This window comes from Anas platyrhynchos, chromosome 3 (assembly GCF_047663525.1).
Source record: "Anas platyrhynchos isolate ZD024472 breed Pekin duck chromosome 3, IASCAAS_PekinDuck_T2T, whole genome shotgun sequence".
NCBI classification, from domain to species: Eukaryota; Metazoa; Chordata; class Aves; order Anseriformes; family Anatidae; genus Anas; species Anas platyrhynchos.
Genome location: NC_092589.1, coordinates 20,596,497 through 20,609,736, shown reverse-complemented (window position 1 = coordinate 20,609,736; position 13,240 = coordinate 20,596,497). Strand labels below are relative to the sequence as shown.

Genomic DNA, 13,240 nt, shown 5'->3' with positions numbered 1-13,240 from the left:
ATTATGACACATTATGTCTTCATCATGCAAGATTCTGATCTGTCTTGTTCAAAATGCATGTAGAAAAAAGTGCTGTTTATTGATTCAACATGTAACTTTAATTTTTATGTTTGCTTTAATTAAATACATATTTGATTGCCTTTGACTGGTGTCTCAGATTTTTTTTAACTCTTATTTACTTCATCCTGTTGACAAACAAACAGGTAACCTTTCTTTATTCTCAGATCACTTGCTGATTAAAATCCTCCCTACCCCCATCCTCTTCTTCACACACAACAACCTTCGCTTCCTTGTTAGAGCAAAGATTACCAAAAAAACAAGTCCTTCGGTAACAGCTGAGTGGTGAAGCATGATATCTACAGGACTGAGCAGCATTGCAAGGACCTTAACGATGTTAACGGTAGCAAAGAAGTGCGTGTACTACAGGGTCAAGGTAATTTTCTTACACCATAAAGTCATTAGCAATAAGACTAGTAAAGTGCCTGGAAATGCAGACTTCTGATTCGCAGGATTAGTTACAACAGGCTCGATCCTACCCAGGAATTCTTCCGTTGACTTTCACAGCCACAGGATTAAACTGCAGCATTCCTGGCCCCCGAGGCAGTGAAGTCCCCACCGTCCCACTGACTCTCATACGTGATTCCGACAATCAGAGCACTTTACCTGCTTCTAGTGACTGGCAAACTTGAAGTCAACGTTTCTTCCTACAAGACTTGCTCAAGTGGCTACAAGCAGCCAAAAGAATCAAAACTAAATAAAAGAAAAAAATAACATGTAATTATTCATTGTTCTGACCTGAAACAAGTTTCCAGAAGTTTTTATTTGAAAAAAAATAAAAATAAAATAGAACTACATTTCATTGAAACATTTCATTCACTCCACAACAATATACTTTAATTTATATTTTACCTGTTTCATTTTTTTAAATAAAAAATTGAAGTCATTTTGAAAATTAAACAATTTCTTAAGATGGAGAATCAATGCATTTCACTGTAGAGCATCTTGGAGCTTTTAGAAATGTTGAAATGAAACATGAGTTTTTTTTGGCATTTTTCTACCTTTTTCTACAAATTGAAACAATTCACTAAAAGCAGCACAAATTCATGATTCATTTTGTTTGACTGAAAACTGCATATTTAAACCAAGAACTCAGTTTCAGATTAAACATTTGACCCTCTCCTCTGCCTACTAATATTAGTTTACCTTCATTACATGGGGCTTATTATGAAATCCGACCTGTTTGTAGTGTGGCAAACAATATTTCCCTGGAATTTTTGTTTCAGTAAAATAAACACAATCACTGCTGTAATTTGGAAAACTAAGTAGCTCACTGAACTTTGCAAATAATTCCTCAAATTGTGGGTCAAATATTAGCATCTCAACTTTGACAGCCTTCCTTTAAATATAAAAATTATGTGTTTGTGCGTTTGTTTTTCTAAAATCCACCCCTTCAAGGAAAGCAGTGAATAGACTATTAAATTTTCTCAAATGGCAATAGGAATACGCTAGTCAGTGTACAGAGATTAGGCAAAACTGTACTGAGAAAAATGCCTGAGGATGAAAAAAACCCCTGTATATTCAAGCAATTGATTTAGCTGTTATTTTTTACTATTGTACCCCTGCCAAACCAAACGAGATTTGAAACAACAATGCCTGCCATTTTTCACTGTTAATGGCACATGATTGGCTGCAAGTGCAATCAGTTGCTTGGTACCCAATAATCATCTTGAAACACAGGTAAATGCAAATCCATATTGGTAAGAATATAAACACGTAGCTACAGAATAACTACTGGAACGTAACCACTTAAAGGCTTTGACACCAACCCACAAGGCAGGGAGGAAAAAGTTGTTGCTTATTCGGGTTATTCATGGTCATTTTCCTTAAGTTCCAAGCGTGTCTGTCCCAGTCTAGTGGTATGTGGTAACCTCACCCTGGACCTCTGTTATAGTATCAACAGCCAGAAATAACCAAGGAGCCAAAAGGAAGCTTACACGTGGACAATAAATAATAACAGGGAGATAAGTGGAGGCAGCTAATAGACTCCTTCTCTTCTGAAATTCCCTTCCCAAAGCAGTTCTCCGCACGCTGGCCCATAGAGGCACGAAATAGCTCTGGGCTCCCCAAGCCGCAGCACCAAGCACAGCTGGGGCAAAGCATGATGGAGAAGCAGGTCTCACTGGTGTTGGTGACATGGTACTAGCCAGCACAGCTTGCCTCTGCCCTGGCAGCACCGGCTGAGGACAGGGCAGCCACACAGCTACCATCACCACCCTGGGGCCAGAACCACCCCCATGCGCTGCCACCACCAGCACCAATACCTACACGTGCTGCAAGCATCAGAATGGACACCTGGTTTACATTCATTGCAGAAGAGAGTTTGCTTATGAATGGATACAACGTCCCCTTCGTGCTCCACAGCACCTCAGGAAGCATGGAAAAAGAGCGAGAACAGCAAGGCGTGCCAGGGGCCCTCTGTCTCTCCCTTCCCAAGAGCAGAGGAGAGGGGAGGCTGGCTGCGAGGAGCTTGGTGGACACACCAGCCTGTTTCTCCAGCATGGTCTCAATTCCTCCAGCAAAGCTGCTCAGCCTTTCTGATGACTGCCATCACCTCCCATACTCCTTTCCTACAACTTAACCAAGAAGAGGGAGCCAGCCCTTCCTCACACCTGGAAGTCAACCCAGCTGCACTACATTATCCAAAGACCAAGTTCTGTCTTCTGTAAAGGCTTCCCATTCCCTTCTCCTTATCCCACGAAAAACCAAGGGCTGTCTTTTACATCTGGCCAAACTTATCTTCATGTTGATTGCTCCAGAATCCAACCCAGAAGGCTGAAGTCTTGCAAGAAGGGAGCTGGGGACACCAACTGAGACTTACCAGCACATTGGGAATTGACTGTCATCCAGCCTTGAGGAAATCCACAGCACAGACATGAGTTCTTCCCTACTAACACCCAACAGGCTTCCCAGCTCCCAGGAAAGCTCCTACAGCTACTAGCCAAAGGGCAGCTTGGGCTAAATTTGCTAGAAGTGAATCTTCTAGATCCAGCACAGTCTGGATTCAAGCCAGGATGTGGAAGTGGAGCTATTCAAGTGGCATTGATGGATGAGGCCCTCCTGTCAGCAGGGAGAGGGCATCCATCCATCCTCATCCTCCTTGACTTCAGCACTAACCATGAGATATTGCTGTCTTGTCTGACGGGTGGCAGAAGTCCAGGGTAATGTACTAAAATTATTTTGAGTCCTTCCTGCTGAGACACACCCCGTAACTACTGAAAAAGCATTATCTTCAGCACTACACTTCTCTCTCCTGTGGACTTCTCATCTGCATTCTTTACAGCTCTTCCCTGTGTCTGCAGAGCTGCTAGGTGACTTGACATGGATTGAATTGCCAGAAGCAGGCAGGTGAAATACGGCTGTATCTGCGTCTCGGTGTGTATAAACACACTGCTACCACCAACATGGCAGTAAAGGAAAAGCAGCTGGTTAAATCCAAGCAAGACAGAGGCAAGACAGATGGGAGACAGGAGAGCATCTTTAAGAGCGTGTCACTTGAGTGCAGTACGCCTGGCATGAGGTTGCATTTCCACAATTGAGGTGTTTGTTTCATAATTTAGGAGTGCTCTTGGATTTGCTACTGATGCTAAGTTTTCCTATAGCAACCTCTGCAAGCAACACTTCTATTCTCTTCCATTGGCTAGGAGACTTTCTCCCATCCTGGCAGGTGATGACCTTGTCTCTGTTATTCATGGCCGTGTCACTTCTCAGCTGGACTATAGTCATTTGAAATATGCAAGCATGCAGCATTCATGCTTAGAAAACTTCATTTACTGCTGCAATGCATCTCTTCAGTGACAAAGGCATATCAAACCTGGCATTGGGCCTGGTACCAGCTTCCCACGGAATTCCTAATTGAGTTCATGGTCTTCATTCTTATCATCCTCGTCACATCTAACAAGCTGTGTAAAGCTGCAGCGAAGGAGCCATTTGACAGATTCGCTCCACTAGCCCTATGTTGTCTCTGCAGAAAGAATCAAACACATCTGTCCAGAGCCTTCAGCCTGTGGATTGAACATCTTCAGGGAACGCAAATCTTCACCAAATTTCCCCTCTATCATAAGGCATGTTTCTCAGACTTGCATAAATAATAACAGCAGAAACACAGAAACAAGGTGCACCATTGCATCTACTTCTCTCTTGGGAGGAAGATGCAAGAGGGAATCCCATCTGAAAGCCTTGACAAATCATACGGGCTCCCTTCTTCTACAGCTTTTCAACGATGCTTGTTCCCCTTAGATCCTTGCTCCGCAGGTAGCACCAGTCTCACCAGCAGAGCCAAATCCTGGCCAGCATGGTGTGATTGAGTTGGCGTCACCCTGGCACAAGTTGTGCTCTGCCTCCTGGGGCAAGGTGGCTGCCCACGAGGAGCTGACGTGCAGGGCACACAGTAGGGGCAGGGGTCCACACTGTCATGCCTGGGAGTTAACTTGAATGTATCCGGAAAGAAACCAAATGTGTTGCACCCAATTACTAAAGTGAGCTCATTGTATCTATTTTTATTGAATATGTTGTTCCTCTTCGAATAAGGAATTTGCAGGAATTCTATACCTTGCCAACTCCTCAGCATGAATATTATTATAATTGTTTAAACTGTGAGTTTATACATTTTTCTCAGCATAGTAAACATGGTTTTAGAGGATGTTTGCAGGTCACATGGCCTTTAAAACTACATATTCTTCTCTGGAGTATGAACCTTAATCCAAATAAGACTTTTTTAAATTGATTTTTTCAAGTGCTGCAGTATTTTTAAAGAAACATTGTTTTAAATCTCATCTTCTGAGTCCTGCAATTTGAAAAGATCACAGCCGATGATGGGTAAGACGGGAGGTCACGCTACCAGGAAGCACATGGAAATTATTTATCATATAAGGACTATGAAATGTAATGAAGATCTGCAAAAAGGATGAAAACACTTTGCTTAAGAGCAGTGTTTGCTGAAATTCATACTGATTAAACTATTGTGGCAAGAGTCACTTGCTAGAGGCTTCCTCTCCCATAGCTAACTTAGAAGTCACTGATAACGGAGCTATTACTAAATATGCCTATATCTATGGAATTGAGTGCTGTATTTCATCTTCATGTTGTTGTTGCTGTAATTATTGTTTATCCTTGGGAAAGACTGAAGATTAGTTTATGCTCAGATTTCTGTTAATATGAAGATCAGTTAGAGATATTTATTTTTCCAGTGCATTCGAACTAGTACAACTCCTTAATGTACATCAGAATACAAGTATTTACGCTGTACAGCTCTACTTGCCTTGATTCTGTATTTGCAATACGAAATTACTACAATAAGGCATCATTCTATCAGCAGAATTGCACCCATGCAGTGGGGATTTTGTTAATTTAACCTGCTCTGCATGGTCTAAAAAGGGTTAAGTAAAGCTTGCTTAAGCTGAGTAGTGGTACCTGTTTGTGACCCTCCTTGGGGAGAGGGATCACCAAAGCCACCACCACCTCCAGTGGTACAGGTCTCTGCTGTGAACACTGAAGCAGCAAGATACTCTTTGAACAGACCAAGCAAAAGAAGCCAGCAGAGAAGCTGGGAGGCACAACAGGTTTGGTCCAACCATGTACATTTTCCAACCCTAACAGCCTTACTAATGTTTAGTAGGGGATTTTTACTCAGTTGGTTGGTTGTTTTTTTTTTTCAGCTCAGGTTATTTTGAGCATTTTCAACTATTTTTATTAGTGTGACTTGCTGAATTTTCAAAATCAAATGAGGGGAAAAAAACTTTCTACACAAAGGTGATGAGGCTGATGTTGAAACTTAAAAGCAACAGTTGGCCATAAAATTTGCCAGATTTGATCTACCCACTCACAAGAAAAAAACACTGGGTTTGGGGGAACTGGCATTTCCTGACCTTATCATATTCCTGCAGCAGGACCTTACCCAGTTTTACCCTCTGCCAGCCTGCCAAAAACACTCCACCTCACACTTCCCTCATTTTCCAAAGCATGGAAAAGATCGGAGAACACTTGGCTGCTTCATTCTCACTATTATCACTACTATTTTGTCCACGAGGCAAGGACAGCCCCCAGAAGCACCTTGCACAGCCCATGCCGTGCCACCCCTGGCCCTGAGGCAAATGGTGGGGCCACCACCTCCACCAGGGCCATGGCAGAGCCTGGGGGTGGCACCACGCTGCACGGCTGCATCCCCCAGTTTGTGGGTACAAGCTGGCAGGTTGACCCACGCCCTCACTCCTTTTCTCAAGTTTTGTGAGGAAAAGGAAAAGCGCATACAGAAAATTACCTCAGGAGCCGATGAACATAAGTAGCGCGGGGGGCTGTGTGGAAGTCAGCCATTACGGCCTAAAATGTTGTCTCTGGTGGGGGCAGTTAAATTGCTCTGGCGGACAGCTCACAGACAGCAGTATATACTGACACGTGCCTGTCAAATTCCTTGAAAATGGAGGATTTGGGGGCGCTTCGGCTTCCCTCCCATGCTGGACAGGGTACCCCTGACAGGAGGGTTACCTCAGTGGCCGCTGGGTGGGCAGAAGCACAGCGACAGCGCTGCTGCTGCCATCGGCGGCCGGGCTGCCTCTGGGAGCAACGCCGCTTTTCGGCACAGATTATTGTTCCTCATATTCCTTTGTTTGCCGTTGTAATCTCCATAGTCATTCTCGTTGATAAACAAACAAGTGAAAAGATGCAATGAGGTGTAAGAATAGATTTGCACAGGGCAGACAACTGAACATTTAATTTATTTACCTCTCCTAACAGATACCTGGGGTGACATTTATTAATAAACGGCATTATCAGGTGTCTGATATGTAGCTCACAGAAATTAATTACCCAGCCCATGGTAAAACCATAACAAGCCTGCAGTGCTGTAACATTTGTGCTAATTGAAAATGAGATAAGTGCTGTGGGTGCAATTTGCATTCAATGCAGTGTATTAATTATCTTCAGTTCTCTTCATGATAAATATACCTGACTGAACCACTCTGCTAATTTACTGGGTAATAGAGTCATAAGTGGATTCCCTTAGGTGACCAACTACCGGCGCTGGGCTCTCCGCAACATCAAGGCCTTCATCTTTTCCAAGTGCTTACACTGGTTAGCAAGCACTATATGATTTTCTTGCAGACTGAGTTGAAAGTACACAGCAGCAAACTCTTTTTTGTGACCTCTCTGCTGCTCAATACGAAATTAGAAAACACCCCCACACACACACCAGACTTTGTACTTCATAAAGGAAAACAGGACACATTTCATTTCCATTAACGACACGCCGCGAAGTTTGATGGCAGCTCCGCGAGGAAAAGCCTTTCCCTCCATGCTCCTCGTCCCCCCCCATCCGCTTCACAGTTATGTTGTCGTGGGATTTAATTACATTTCTGTGTGAAATATAAATTAATTGACTCTTGTAATACCCATAACGATCAGGAAAATTCAGATTTAAAGATACTGTGCAGTTCCAGTAGATTAAGGCACTAATTGTTCCGCTCTCACCGACTACAATTTATATGGGGATCGGGTTACAAAACCAATATGTGCTCGAGTTAAGGCTCTGTGGTACCGTACAATTAGGACTAACGTTTTTTGTAAACGGGCCCAATAATGCAAAAAGCACTTTGCTAATCCCAGTCTTTCTAATTCAGAGGTCATGCATTGTTTAAGGCAACCACTCATACTGTACGCAGCCACCGTCCTTTATTCACCCTCCTCCTCTGTGGCTTGGGTTTCTGAATTTGCCGCTAACCTTGGACGCGCTGTTACTAATTTCAGGGTAGGTGATGGCAACGCAAGGAGATCAGGGCCAGCGCTTTGCTGCGCTGCCCCCGGAGCAGCCCGGGCACGTTGTGACTGAGAGGTGATATCTGCCTCCGCCAGCTCCCCTTTGGTTTGCAGGCTGTGGATGGGGTCAGCTTTTGGGCTCGGCTGTCAACTCAGCAGACATCCGGGGCAGCAGACGGATGGAGGTGACAGTCATGCTCACAGTGAAGGGGACAGGAGGTGGTGAGCAAAAAACTCAGCCCCAGGAACAGTCATGGCCTGACTGCCTGCAGGCAGCTCTGCAGGCAGGGAAATGGGACAGCAGCAGAGCTCTGCTCCCCTTCATCACACTACCCCACAGCCCCCCAGCTACTGAAGAGTGAGAAATACATCTCTCACATAAGCCAGGATGAACTGGCTTTCTCGAAAGAGCATCTAAGCGCAAAAGAGCTGGAGAGAAGGTGCATTTCTGCCAGAGACCTGTTCACAAGTTCCCCTTTAAAAGAGCAAAGGCTCTCCAAGCTCTTACCTTGTCTGTTTCTAAACACATCAACTGCAAATAAAGGTTGGTTTCCCGAAATATTTTGTGTGGCTGCCCAAATACTCTTTTGCTTCTGAAGTTTGCATGGCTCATTAAAACATAAGTAAAAATAAAAAAATAAAAATCAGTTTAATACAAAAGGAGAACAGTAACATTTTAGAGTGATTTTAAATGTGCTGATATGATCTGTGCTGGAGACCTAATCAGTGACATCTACAAAGGCATCAATTATATTTCCCCAGCAATTTTCCTGCTCTCTGGTGAGGAATTCTTCGGAAAGATAAAACCAAAGAAATCTTATATCTTAGAAAACTACAGGGGGAAGGGGGCAGCTTAGCAGCATCTTCTGGTTCGGATGATAGCCAAAATCAGAACTCTTGTTTTCCTATTCCATGGGCAGAAGGAATGAAACCCCGGCTGTGCAGCAGTATTCAGGTTCTCCCAACCCAAAGCTCTCCTGAAAAATAATTACATCCCTCCATGGACAGTGGGACTTACCTGATGTAGAGGGATATGGAGGTGTTCTGGGGTGGCTCCTCAGCTCATAGCAAGGGCAGGCTTATCCCACCCAAACCAGAGCTGAGTGTCCCCATTTACACTGGGAAACAGGCAAGCCTGGGACATTCCACATTGCAGCCACCTTTACGTTACTATCCACCCCAGACATCCCCCAGCCCAGGTTGTGCTCCTCCCAGCTGTAATTCCCTGTGTAGGCTATAAATCCTTTTCCTAAAGAGGGAAGGAGCCCAATGTGGCAGGGAAGCACACCCATGGTGCCTAAGGACCCCCAGCATGGAGGACCAAGCTGCACCCCTAGGGAAAGGTGCTTCAGCCTACACCTCTTGCCACCACACAGCCCACCAGCGGGGCAGCTGCCACAGGGTGCTGCAGGCACGTCAGCGTCCCCATTTCATGGGCGAGAAGGACAAAGCAGAACACAGACATGCGGCTTGATTGGGGTGCCCAGCAGGCTGCAGCAGGGCAAAGCCTTGCTCTCCTGCGCCCTGTTTTTTGCATCAATGCACTAGGCCCCACTGCTTCTGCACACACACGGTGGCCAAAACACTTCCCTGCTTTTGCAGGAAAACCAGCACTGCATAGACTGGGACGTGAGGTGCAAAGGAAAGAGGTGGGGAAAAACATGAACAAAAAAGTCTTAACTTTTTACATGAAGCACACATTTGCTAAATAGAATCCTAATGGCATTATTGTAGCTAAAAACAGAGACTTGAAAATGCTGTATACATTATTATGCTCATTATCTACCAACTGCAAGAATGCTGTGCTAAAACTAACTCAAAACACCTCAGGTAAGGTAATTGCTACTAATGGATTTGAAGTGTGCAAAATTGAGCGTTATTACACAGACATCGCATTCTCGACTTGGTGAAGCTGTTGGATATTGTAGTTACCAGCTCACTCATCTCTCGATCAGGGAGAGATTTGAGGAAAAGGGCAAGCTCTCTTTCATTCCGCATTGGAAGAAAAATTCAACAACATGGTATTACAGCAGCCTGTTTGCACCTCTGTGGCTAAGATGGGGTCAGTGGTTGCTTATAAACCACTGCCTCAGAAAAACACCTACAAAAGTTTGCTGCAGAAGTAAATCTCTCAGGGAAGATCTGAGAGTAAACTTTGCATTTTGTTTATACTTGTAGGCCTGAAGAAAAGAATGGGCCAGGAGACTGCAAAATTAGATTTAAATAAGTAGCCATGGGTCCACATGACATATTCTGATGCAAATTGAAGGCTGGATCTTCAAGATACCCAAAGCCACTATAATGTCCTGCTGTCTAAAAGCATAATACTATCCTTTTAAACCCCTTCCTATATAAGGGGATGTCTTCAGGTCAAGGACTGTGTACCTGAACTTTGCCAAAGCCCAGGTGTGTTTGAAACATTTGATTCACCTGTTTGTAAATCCCACAAACAAGTGGTATCGTTGCTTTCGGGGATAGTAGAATTTATTTTTTTAAATGAATTACTCTGGATGAAGATCTGAGATTCCAAACACCAATTTAACTCTTTGTAGCTCCATCACTAGCCTCCAGATTAAGCTCAAAACAACTGACTCCCAGGATTTTTTCTCTCTTTTGTGAATGTTAAAAATAAACTACGCAAAAAGCAAATGTTTTTGTTTTTGTTTTCTTTTAATCTTTGAGAAGTTAGAATTTTGTTTCTTATTTTAGTTATAACACCAAAGCTATGAATTAGTATTTGGATAATATTATGCAAAGTATTGTCATTTCAGTTAACATGTAGAAAGGGGATGTGGCCACTACCTAATAAGTTTCAGTTCTTTCTGATTATCGTGGAGGAAAGAAATTAAAAAGGCCGTGTATGAACGGGATTAAAGCAGTCTCTATCCCACTAAAGAAAGCACAAAGAAATTTGAACTCACAGCTGCAGCTGACAGCAATGGGAGCTGTGCTTTGAACAGATAACAAGCTAAAGTCCTCTGAAAAATCAGAGCATGCATCTCAGATTGGGAACTTAAAATTAGTGAATACTTTTGTACTTAATCTCTTTCTGCCTCAGTTCTTCATCATGAAATGGGGATAATACCACCACCCAATGCCTCACTGCAGTGCAGTGAAAATAAGTTCATTAATGTTTATGAAACATTCAGTTACCATAGCAATGAGTTCTATAGAAAAGCCCATGTGGAAATTAATATTTCTGTCTTCAGAGCAGGGTTTGAATAGAACACATTTAATAAGGCCCAGGGCCACACAATGAGGAGAAAAGAAAACAGTAAATAACTTGCCATTGAAAAATAAAAACAATAATCAAATCAAAATAGCTTGTTAAACAAAATCAATTTTTATAGAAAAATTTCATTTTGGTAAAAGTTATTTGGTAAAAAATCCAACTTTTTTTTGCTGCTGACTTTCTCTCCTCTAATTTTCCACTTTTCCTAGCATGGGGATGAGGATTTTTTAAGGAGAGTTTGTTATGGAGAAAAAAAAAAAAAAAAAAAGTGACCTTTTTAGCTGTGTGCAAAATGCTTTAATTTGCTAATACATTTTCTGACAAAAAGTGTACAACATCCGCTTTGCCAAACTCCAGAGTGTCAAGATTACTGATACATCTGGAAGAGGCACCAAGTGTACGTAGCTCTGTTCCATGTCTGTCGGTAGGCAACCGCTAAAACCAAATACAGATATTTTAAGGGAATTAATAGCAGGAAGGTACTGAGGGAGGGAAAAGTTTTTAAGATATAGATCATGAAAAATCCTCTGGTCCATGCTCTCTGGAAGCAAGAAATACAAGACAGATCCTCGAAATGGGCACCACGTGTGTTGTCTTATAACATTTGCTCTTTCAGAATTGATGTTTTGAAAACAGTAAAGTAAGCTTATATGTATATAGAAAGCTGAAATTTTCAAACTGAAAATACCCATTACATTAAAAAAAAAAAAATGAATACATAAAAAAATTATTGAAGTGCCAATATATGATTTAGGTGTTTTAATTAGAGAGACGGCACTGAACAAATGAAAATATTTTACATATCAAGCAACAAAATAAAACAACGTGATAGACAAATTTAGCAGAGAAAGAAATTGTTTATGGAAATCTTCAAGGTGGTTTCATAAACTACATCTTTAAATCCCAGTGCTTGAATTCCACAGGCAGAAACTGACTGGAAACCTTTTGAAGTCTGGGAAAAAAGAAGCTCCCAAAGATTTCCAGGTCAGGTTCCTGAACAGTTCTGACTTGTTCCATCCGGCAGCTCTTCTCATCATACATTCACAAATCAATTTGCAGAGAAGGTGATACGGGGTTCAAATTTTGGACTGTAAAACTTGGTGTTTGGGCTGGGTTGCCTCCTTGCTAGTTGGGGCACCATGGCAGTCAATGTAACTTACCTCTGAAGTTGAGTCATTGACATCTTGGTAACAAGCAAACCACAGGCAAAACCAAATGAGATGTTTTTTCAGACAAACAATGAAAAGCAAAATCTGAATTCCGCATCAGAATACACCTACCTTTTGTTGAAAGTCATTCTTCAGGTCTTCCTCCCTCTTTGCTTTAGTCCTTGCTGTCCTACACATTTCCACCACTGAGTATCTTATAGAAAAATAGTGGTAGCATCTTTTGTACAAGCTTTATTTTCATTTGGCAGCCATGCAGCTTTCTGAAAAAAAAATAATAATCTAATTCTGAAATGGTACAGAATGACAGAGCTCAGGTGGGGGAGAAAAAACTGCTGCCTTATATCTATATACATATATATGTGCATATATCTGTATTTCTTGTGTTCATTTATTGAATCAGGACTCCTTACCTGCTTTTTGTTTCTGATGGGTAATATTGTCCTGTCAGCGTAGCAGATATTGCATAGAATCTCTCTACAGTTTGTATAGAATGTATATACATATAATATATCTCTAGAAATATATTTCTAATGATATACATCTAAAGTCCTTACAACATGTAGCAGAGGAATGTGTTTGCTCCCATGGAACAGAAACCCCAAGGCATGTGGCCAAAATTGCCATCACCTGGAGGTGGTTACCACCACCCCCTTCGTTAGCACAGGCTGGTTCTCCCAGCCTCTCCTGGCCTCTGCCACAGCAGACACAAGCCTCCGTGGAGCTTAGTCTGGGAGCCAGCACCCCAGGCAAAAGATAATATTTCTAGTTAAGCATGGTGTTAAATGGGCTTGTGCAAGCCACAGCCAAAAATCCTGTTAAAACTAAGACACTAACAGGATTTTAAGAACAATAATTCAAGTAGATCTGCTGAAAGCAGTTCAACTAAACAAAGGTAAAACAGGCATAATCTTCACATTTCAATGCAGAGACTGAAACTAATTGGACTTTGCAGGAAACTCTACCTTCAAGAAAATTATTTCACAGCTTTTTATTACACAGATGTGACTCTCAGACAGGCCTGGTACTGAAAAGG

The 13,240-nt window shown here is 42.4% G+C and overlaps 1 long non-coding RNA gene across 1 annotated transcript; it reads right to left on the bottom strand.

The window, feature by feature from the left end:
* Positions 1-208: 208 nt before the first annotated feature.
* On the bottom strand, positions 209-12,858 carry LOC140002110 (uncharacterized). Its single transcript, XR_011808065.1, has 3 exons — positions 12,618-12,858; positions 12,319-12,467; positions 209-750 (listed from the first exon to the last, which is right to left on the bottom strand). It is a non-coding gene; the product is annotated as an uncharacterized lncRNA (long non-coding RNA).
* Between the last annotated feature and the right edge of the window lie 382 nt (positions 12,859-13,240).